Below are 7,996 nucleotides of genomic sequence, written 5' to 3' on the forward strand. Positions count from 1 at the left end.
ATCTTATTTTCCAGTTTCCTCTGAGACAGATAAAACATTTGTCCTTAAAAGTAATTTGGTGTAGGGGCTGGGGCTGTGGCATAGTGGGCTAAGTTTCTGCCTGCAGTACCAGCATCCCATACAGGCACCAGTTCATGTCCTGTCTGCTCCTCTGCCAATCCAGCTCTCTTCTAATTGCCTGGGAAAGTAGTAGAGGATGGCCCAAGGGGCATCTGCGTGGGAGACCCGAAATAAGCTCCTGGCTCCGAGCTTCAGATTGGCTTTGTTCCCACCATTGCAGCCATTTGGAGAGTGAACCAGTGGTTAGAAGACCTTTCTCTCTGTCTCTCCCCCTCTCTGTCATAACTCTACCTCCCAAATAAAAAAAGAAAATCTTAAAAAAAAAAATAAAGTAACTGGTGGCACCAGCATTGTGGCACAGTGGGTTAAACAACCACCTGCAATGCTATAGTTCAAGTCCCGGCTGCTCCATTTCCAATCCAGCTCCCTAATAACATGCCCAGGAAAACAGTGGAAGACAGAGAAAGTGCTTGGGCCTTTGTACCCACACGGGAGACCTGGATGAAATTCCTGGCTCCTGGCTTTGGCTTGGCCCAGCCCCAGCTGTTGTAGCCATTTAGAGAGTGAACCTCTTTGTCTCTCCCTCTATCTCTGTAACTCTGCCTTTCAAATAAATAAAATAAAGCCTTAAAAAAGAGTAACTCAGTCTATTTTTTCTTTCTCTTCTCTATTTTAGTTCTCATTTATGTCTACATAAAGTAGTTCTCCCTTATCTACAAGAGTTACATTCCAAGACACTCACTAGATGCCTGGACTCACAAATAGCACCAAACCCTATACATACAGTGTTTCTTCTTGTATATACTTCTACATACATATGATAAAGTTTAAATACATATAGTAAGGTATTAATAACAATAACTGATAATAGAACAATTATAACAGTGTGTTATAATAAAAACTTATGTGTATCCCTTTCTAAGTATCTTATTATGCTATACTCACTCTTTTTAACATGAGGATGTAAAATGTTAAAAAGTTTCAATAATGAAACAAAGTACTATGAATGTTGCAGACATTGTATGGGAGCCTTAGGCTACTACTGACTTTCTGAAGATATGTCAGAGGAGGATCATCTGCATCAAACAACCTGAATCATGAAGTCATAAAGATTGCAAGTAGGTAGCATATACGGTGTGGATACACTGGGCAAAGGATGGCTCACATCCTGTTTGGGACAGAGTGTGCATACACAATTTCACCACAGAATGGCATACAATTAAAATGTGTGCATTGTTTATTTCTGGAATTTTCCAAACAATGTTTTCTAATCATAGTTTACCACAGGTCACTGAAACTCCAAAAAGTGAAACTAAGGAAAAGAGGACCTCATATTCTTGTGATTGTCAGCCTTCTAATGAGTCCTTTGCCTTTCTGTCTTCCTAGAGCTTTCCCAAACTCCCATCAGTAGCCTTTCACAGAAGTCGTCCTGTGAAGAATTGAGGAGAATGCCCCTACGAGTAGAAGCCAAGCCCAGCTTAGAAGCTAGCAGCTATGCATTTTCTGCCAGGCCACAGACATCAGCATTCTTTTCTACAGGGCACTTAAAGGGAACTCATAGATGTCTGTTTGTGTGTGGAACCCAGAATTCCTTGGTTCTGAATTCTCCATTCTACCTCCCATCACATGAAGTTAAATCATATAAGTTAAATCCACTCAGTTATGCAACAGAGCTACACTCACTTTTGTGAACTTTTGTGAACAAATGAGTAAGTACTGGTATACAACCTTGGAGGTAATTATAGGGTCTAAGGACATAACTGCAAATCTCACAAATAACCTGACTATAGGGTATTTGATTAAATTTGGGATGGAATTCTGAAATGAGTTAATGTTTTCCAATCCCTAAAGCAGAACTGTCTACTATGTCCCTCTCAAAATTAATTTATTAATGCCCTAGCCCCCAGTAATAGGAAACAGAGCCTTTGGGAGATAATAAGGCTTAGATGAAGGCAGAGGTGGGACTTTCCTGAAGGGATTAGTGCCAGTGAGCTTACTTTCTCTCTTTTCTATGTGTGGACACAGCAAGAAGGTGCCATCTGCAAGCCAGGGAAAGAGCTCTTATCAGGAACCAAACATGCTAGCACCATGTTCCTGGACTTCCCAGCTTTGGGAACTGTGAGACACATCTGTTCTTGAAGCCATTCAGTCGATGGTATTTCATTATAGCAGCCTGAAAAGACCAAGACATTGTCCAACAGAAATGTCTGTGATAGTAGAAATGTTCTATTTCTATGCTGGTCAATATTATATTCACCAAGCACAGGTAGCCATGAACACTTGAAATGGGGCCAGTGTGAAGAAAGAATTGAATATTTTATTTTATTCAATTTTATTTAATAGAAGTTTATGTAGCCACACGTGGCTATTGGTTGCCATACTGGACAGTGCAGCTGTAAAGTAAGTCTACAAAAGACGACACACAAATGATTGTCCAGAACAGGCTGTGTGTCTTGGGCATACTTGCAAGGGAAAGAGATTCTGGGGCAGAGCAGTGCACAAAAGAAGAGTATCACAGGATGCCTTCAGTATTGACTTCGATGCTGATCCCACCAGACCTCCAGTGCCAAACTGGTCTTTCGGTTCTGTCTTATCTTGAGGCAGGGGCCTGGGCCTTCACATCCCTTACTGTTCCCCAACACATCCACCTATAATTGGTTGAAGTTCTCACCTAGAGAAGATCATAACTTAGACAAGTATGCTCTCATCCACTTGAGGCATGGAAAGAGGTCCAGCAAGGTGGGGGTTGGGACTGAGGGCATGCTTGTCTCAGCCCTGGCCCACATGCCATGGCGTCAACTACATTTGATTTTAAAAAAAACCTTTTACTTTTTTGCCATAAGTATGTTGCCATCTGTCCCATTTTTTTTACTCATAAAACACATTTACCACCATGAGGGCACTGAGCATACATAGGTTTACCTCCAAAGCATATACTCTATAGAATAGGCCTACATTTATTTAATATATATATGCATATTTAATTATATGATTGTATACATGTATATATTTAAAGGGGATATGCATTTGGTATAATGGTTAAGATGCTACCTACCATATCAAAGTGCCTGGGTTCAAGTCCCAGCTCCAGTACTCATTCCAGCTTCCTGATAATGGCACTCTGAGAAGCAGCAGGTGATGGCTCAAGTAATTGGGTCCCTGCTACCCACATGGGTGACCTGGATTGATTTCCTAGCTCCTAGCTTTGGCCTGACGCAGCCAGAGCTACTGAAGAAAAACTGGGGACTGAATCAGCATATAGGAAAACACACACGCTCTCTTTCTCTTTTTCAAATAAAAAATAAAAATAAAAAGATCATTTTCCTTTGCAGAGCTATTGATTTTAAACTATCAAATGATAAAAGGGACAATCTTATTGCAAAGCTTTGCAGAGAAGCTGAGATGTCCAGACTTCAGTGTATTCCATGTTTGTTCTATTCATCAAATGTTGAAATGGACCAAAAATTAAAGCAAGCCTTTCATTTTAAAGATTAAAAGGCAATTAGACCACAGAAGCATATATAGAAATGCTTGATCATTTTTCATTCATCTATTCAAGATGCCATGTATTGAGCTTCAACTATGTGCCAGACACTATTAAACACCCACCTACAAAATGAGTAGGGTATAAGTTTTACACTGAGCCTTACATCCTCTGGTATAGGAGAAAGTTAAGATAAAAACTCAATTATAGGTCTCCAGTATGGGTTGAATTGTGATCCTCTAAAAATATTTCTATCTGAATCCTAAGAAAATGACTCACTCTCGTATACAAGTCTTGGAAGTGTAATTAAGTTCAGAATCTTCACACAAAGTCATCTTGAATTAGGACAGACCTCAAATCCAATGATGAATGTCCTTGTAAAAGACAGAAAAGGAGATCAACACATACAGACACAAGGAAGAATGCATGAGAAGACAGAGGCGAAGGTGAGGGTTATCTTACTCAAGCCAGACAGTGCCAGGAGCCACCAGAAGCCAGAAAAGACAAAAGATAGCAGCGCTCTTCCCTAGACACTTCCAAGGGAATGTGAGCTACCGACACCCTGACTTAGGACTTCAGGCCTCCCAGAGCGAACAGATTTCTGGTATTTGAAGTCATCAAATTGTGGTCATTTGCTGTAGAAGCTTTGGGAAATTCATACATGTACTTAAAGAGATATGAGAAAAACCTGTAGGTAAATAAGGCTGAGCCAACCTCTGTTTTGGAGCATTATGCCTTCCAATGGACTCGGCATCTGATCTAGAACTTCAACAAAAAGCAAATGTATGGTACAGCTTCTTTAGTTTCAGACTCCACTGTTTCATCATTGTTCCTGGAGAATTGGCAGTGTTAGATGTTTGGGCAAATAAACCCACTATTGCTACCTCAGATTATGAAGAGTATATTTAAATGCAGACATGAGAATAAGTAAACAAAGCTCACAGCCCTAAGGCTCAAGCCCAAGACAACCCAACCAAGATAAACATCAAGGCTGGGGAGAAGTAAGAACCCCAGTAAAACTAAGGTCCTTGAGCTTGGAACATGAAATTCATCTACAATCCACAATGTTTCCAGAAATCTTGGCAGCAAAGCTCTCCATTTTCACTCTAATTTTCCACCATTAATTCAGATCTGCCTCTCTGTCCACCTACTTCTCTGTTATCAATTTGCTGACTTCCTCCCATATTTTTAGCACTGACTCCAAGAAAGGAATCATACTGCTCACCTAATACTCTCTCAAGCTGGCATGTTCTACAGGCCATCCCAGTCTATCTTTCAGAGGGTGAGCCTAACAAGAAAAGGAGGACAATAAAGGCAGTCCTAGGAGAGGTTGCTCAAGTGACCGTCTTTGCAAAGGACATTTATAATGTAGCTATGAAGAGCCTTCCATATTCATCAAACAACCTTCATTTTATCCTTTGAAAGACAGGTAATGAGGCCAGTGCCGTGGCTCACTAGGCTAATCCTCAACCTTGCGGCGCCGGCACACCGGGTTCTAGTCCCGGTCGGGGCACCGGATTCTGTCCCAGTTGCCCCTCTTCCAGGCCAGCTCTCTGCTGTGGCCCAGGAAGGCAGTGGAGGATGGCCCAAGTACCCCATGGGAGACCAGGATAAGTACCTGGCTCCTGCCATTGGATCAGCGAAGTGCACCGGCCGCAGTGCACTGGCCGTGGCGGCCATTGGAGGGTGAACCAACAGCAAAGGAAGACCTTTCTCTCTGTCTCTCTCTCTCTCACTGTCCACTCTGCCTGTCAAAAAAAAAAAAAAAAAAAAAAAAGACAGGTAATGAACAGATGATATTACACTGGGACATCTCATGGCTAGTGTTTCTTTAGGAAGACACTACAGAACTAAAGTCTAAAAAGTATCTAAACTAGCCTTACAATTTTACTAAGAATTTTGCGTGCGTCCCTGCTAGTGAATGGACAGAGACAGAACTAGAACCTGGTGTTTTTCTGACATCTACTCCTTAGTGGATTTGTATAGAATGCTATCTAAATGTCATGCACACAGACCTCTTGAGCTTTTCTGTCTTGATCTTTACATTTTTCTCAGCTTTGTTGAGTACCAATTCATCAGATGAAAAGGAACGTGGTGACTTAGGGCTCAAGGAGGTGATGCCTCCACAAGGAGGAAAAACGAAAAACAAAAAAAACCTTGCTGTCTCTCTCCATGATTTTAAAACTTGAGTTTGATAAATGTTACTTGCTTCAGAACAGCTAAGCATCAACCAGAACACCTTCTGTACAATGACTATGTAATAAAGTAGAGAAAACAGGGTATGCATTAGGTAAAAGACAGCCCCACACATTTATTATTGCTGCCTTCCCTTTGCTTTACTGTTTTCTCCTTTCAATTAAGATACAACTTTGAGTTTCAAGGGTTCTGATCATGTCATTATCCAGCCTCTTTGGAGATGGGTGAGAGGGAGGGTTGGCAAGAGTGATACATATGCAATGCATAGAAGCAGGGGGCAGAGTAGAAAACAAAGGCTAACATCAGCAGGCATTTTCCATCTTAGATTATCTTAGATTTCAAACTGACATTTTAAAGGAACAAATACAAACATCCCTCAACAATAGCAAAAGCTAAACAGATTGCTGTTCTCTTCTTTCCTTTCTTCCTTCTCTCTCTCTCTCTCTCTCTCTTTCTCCTTCTTCCTCCCTCCTTCCCTCCCCCTCTCTCTCTCCCTCTCCCTCCCTTCCTCCCCCTCTCTCTTTTGGTTCCACTTCATCTTTCATGAGTTTCCTAACAGCACCTTTGACAAAGAACACACTTTTTCCAATTGTGATCAAGATCGTAAAGCAATAGGCAGCTCTTTCTTCCTTAATCAGTTTGCTATGTTGCTGCCATCCCAGAATAAAATCGTCTAAGGCCACAACCAAAAGGAGATATTTTATAATGAATAATTAAACCAACATTATTTCATTAACCCTTTATTGCCCTCCCTTCTGACTTAAACTTCCCAAGAAAGAACATAATAATTGAAAATATTGGAAATCTATAGCAACAAATGACAGAGCTGGAAGAGATTACACGTGTGGTGGAAGAAATGCACCTTGGGGGGCACTGTCTGACCTTTGCCACAAACCAACCATTATAATTATGTACAAGAAGCACAGAGAGTTTTCAAAGAAGCCAAAGGAAAAAGAGGAAAGGAAGCTCACTATCATCAGAGGCATTTAGTCCCTATTTATACTAAAAATTTGGTGCAGCAAGGAAGAGCATGGGCTCTTCAGTCAGAAGGAAAACTTGAATTCAAATTTCCCATTTGGAACGGTTGCCTACCCCACCACATATCTTTCTGTGATAATGAAGACTGTATTAGTTCCTAACCCATAAAGGATTGTGACGATGAAACACTATACTGTTTAGAAAGCTCTTGAGACAGGATCTGATATATAGTAAGTGAATTCCTGAAGAACGTCAGCTGTTCAAGTTAGGTAGTCAAGCCATGTGTTTGCACAAAAAGAATTGATAACTATTAAAGAGCATAAAGATTCCAAAGGCATTAATGTTCTCTTTGATGAACTTGGTCAGCCTATTTTCATTCTACATACATTTTCAAGTGTGCGTTTCTTCAATCACTGCTCAGTTTTATTTTTTTTAAGATGTATTTATTTATTTGAAAGTCAGAGTTACACAGAGAGAGGAGAGATGAGAGATGAGAGATGAGAGATGAGAGAGAGAGAGAGAGAGAGAGTCTTCCATCCACTGGTTCTCTCCTCAATTGGCCGCAACAGTTGGATCTGTGCTGGTCTGAAGCCAGGAGCCAGGAGATTCTTCCGGGTCTCCCATGCAGGTGCAGGGGCCCAAGGACTTGGGTCATCTTCTACTGCTTTCCCGGGCCATCACAGAGAGCTGGATCAGGAGTGGAGCAGCCGGGTTTTGAATTAGTGTCCATATGGGATGCCGGCACTGCAGGCGGCTTTACTCGCTACTCCACAGCGCCAGCCCCTGCTCAGTTTTATTGTAATATCACACAATTATTCTTGGCCATTGTGTTCTTTATAAAATAGAAATGTTTTGTTACTGTTGTCTGTTATATGTTGGGCCATAAGTATAAAAATGTCAGAAATGATGTTTTGCCCATTCAATTTTGAAATTCAACAACCGCCGGCGCCGTGGCTCAATAGGCTAATCCTCCACCTTGCGGCGCCGGCACACCGGGTTCTAGTCCCGGTTGGGGTGCCGGATTCTGTCCCGGTTGCCCCTCTTCCAGGCCAGCTCTCTGCTATGGCCAGGGAGTGCAGTGGAGGATGGCCCAGGTGCTTGGGCCCTGCACCCCATGGGAGACCAGGAAAAGCACCTGGCTCCTGGCTCCTGCCAGGATCAGCGCGGTGCGCCGGCTGCAGCGGCGGCCATTGGAGGGTGAACCAGCGGCAAAGGAAGACCTTTCTCTCTCTGTCTCTCTCTCTCACTGTCCACTCTGCCTGTCAAAAAAAAAAAAAA

This window comes from Oryctolagus cuniculus, chromosome 2, assembly GCF_051225735.1.
Source record: "Oryctolagus cuniculus isolate XC-2025 breed Fujian yellow rabbit chromosome 2, ASM5122573v1, whole genome shotgun sequence".
NCBI classification, from domain to species: Eukaryota; Metazoa; Chordata; class Mammalia; order Lagomorpha; family Leporidae; genus Oryctolagus; species Oryctolagus cuniculus.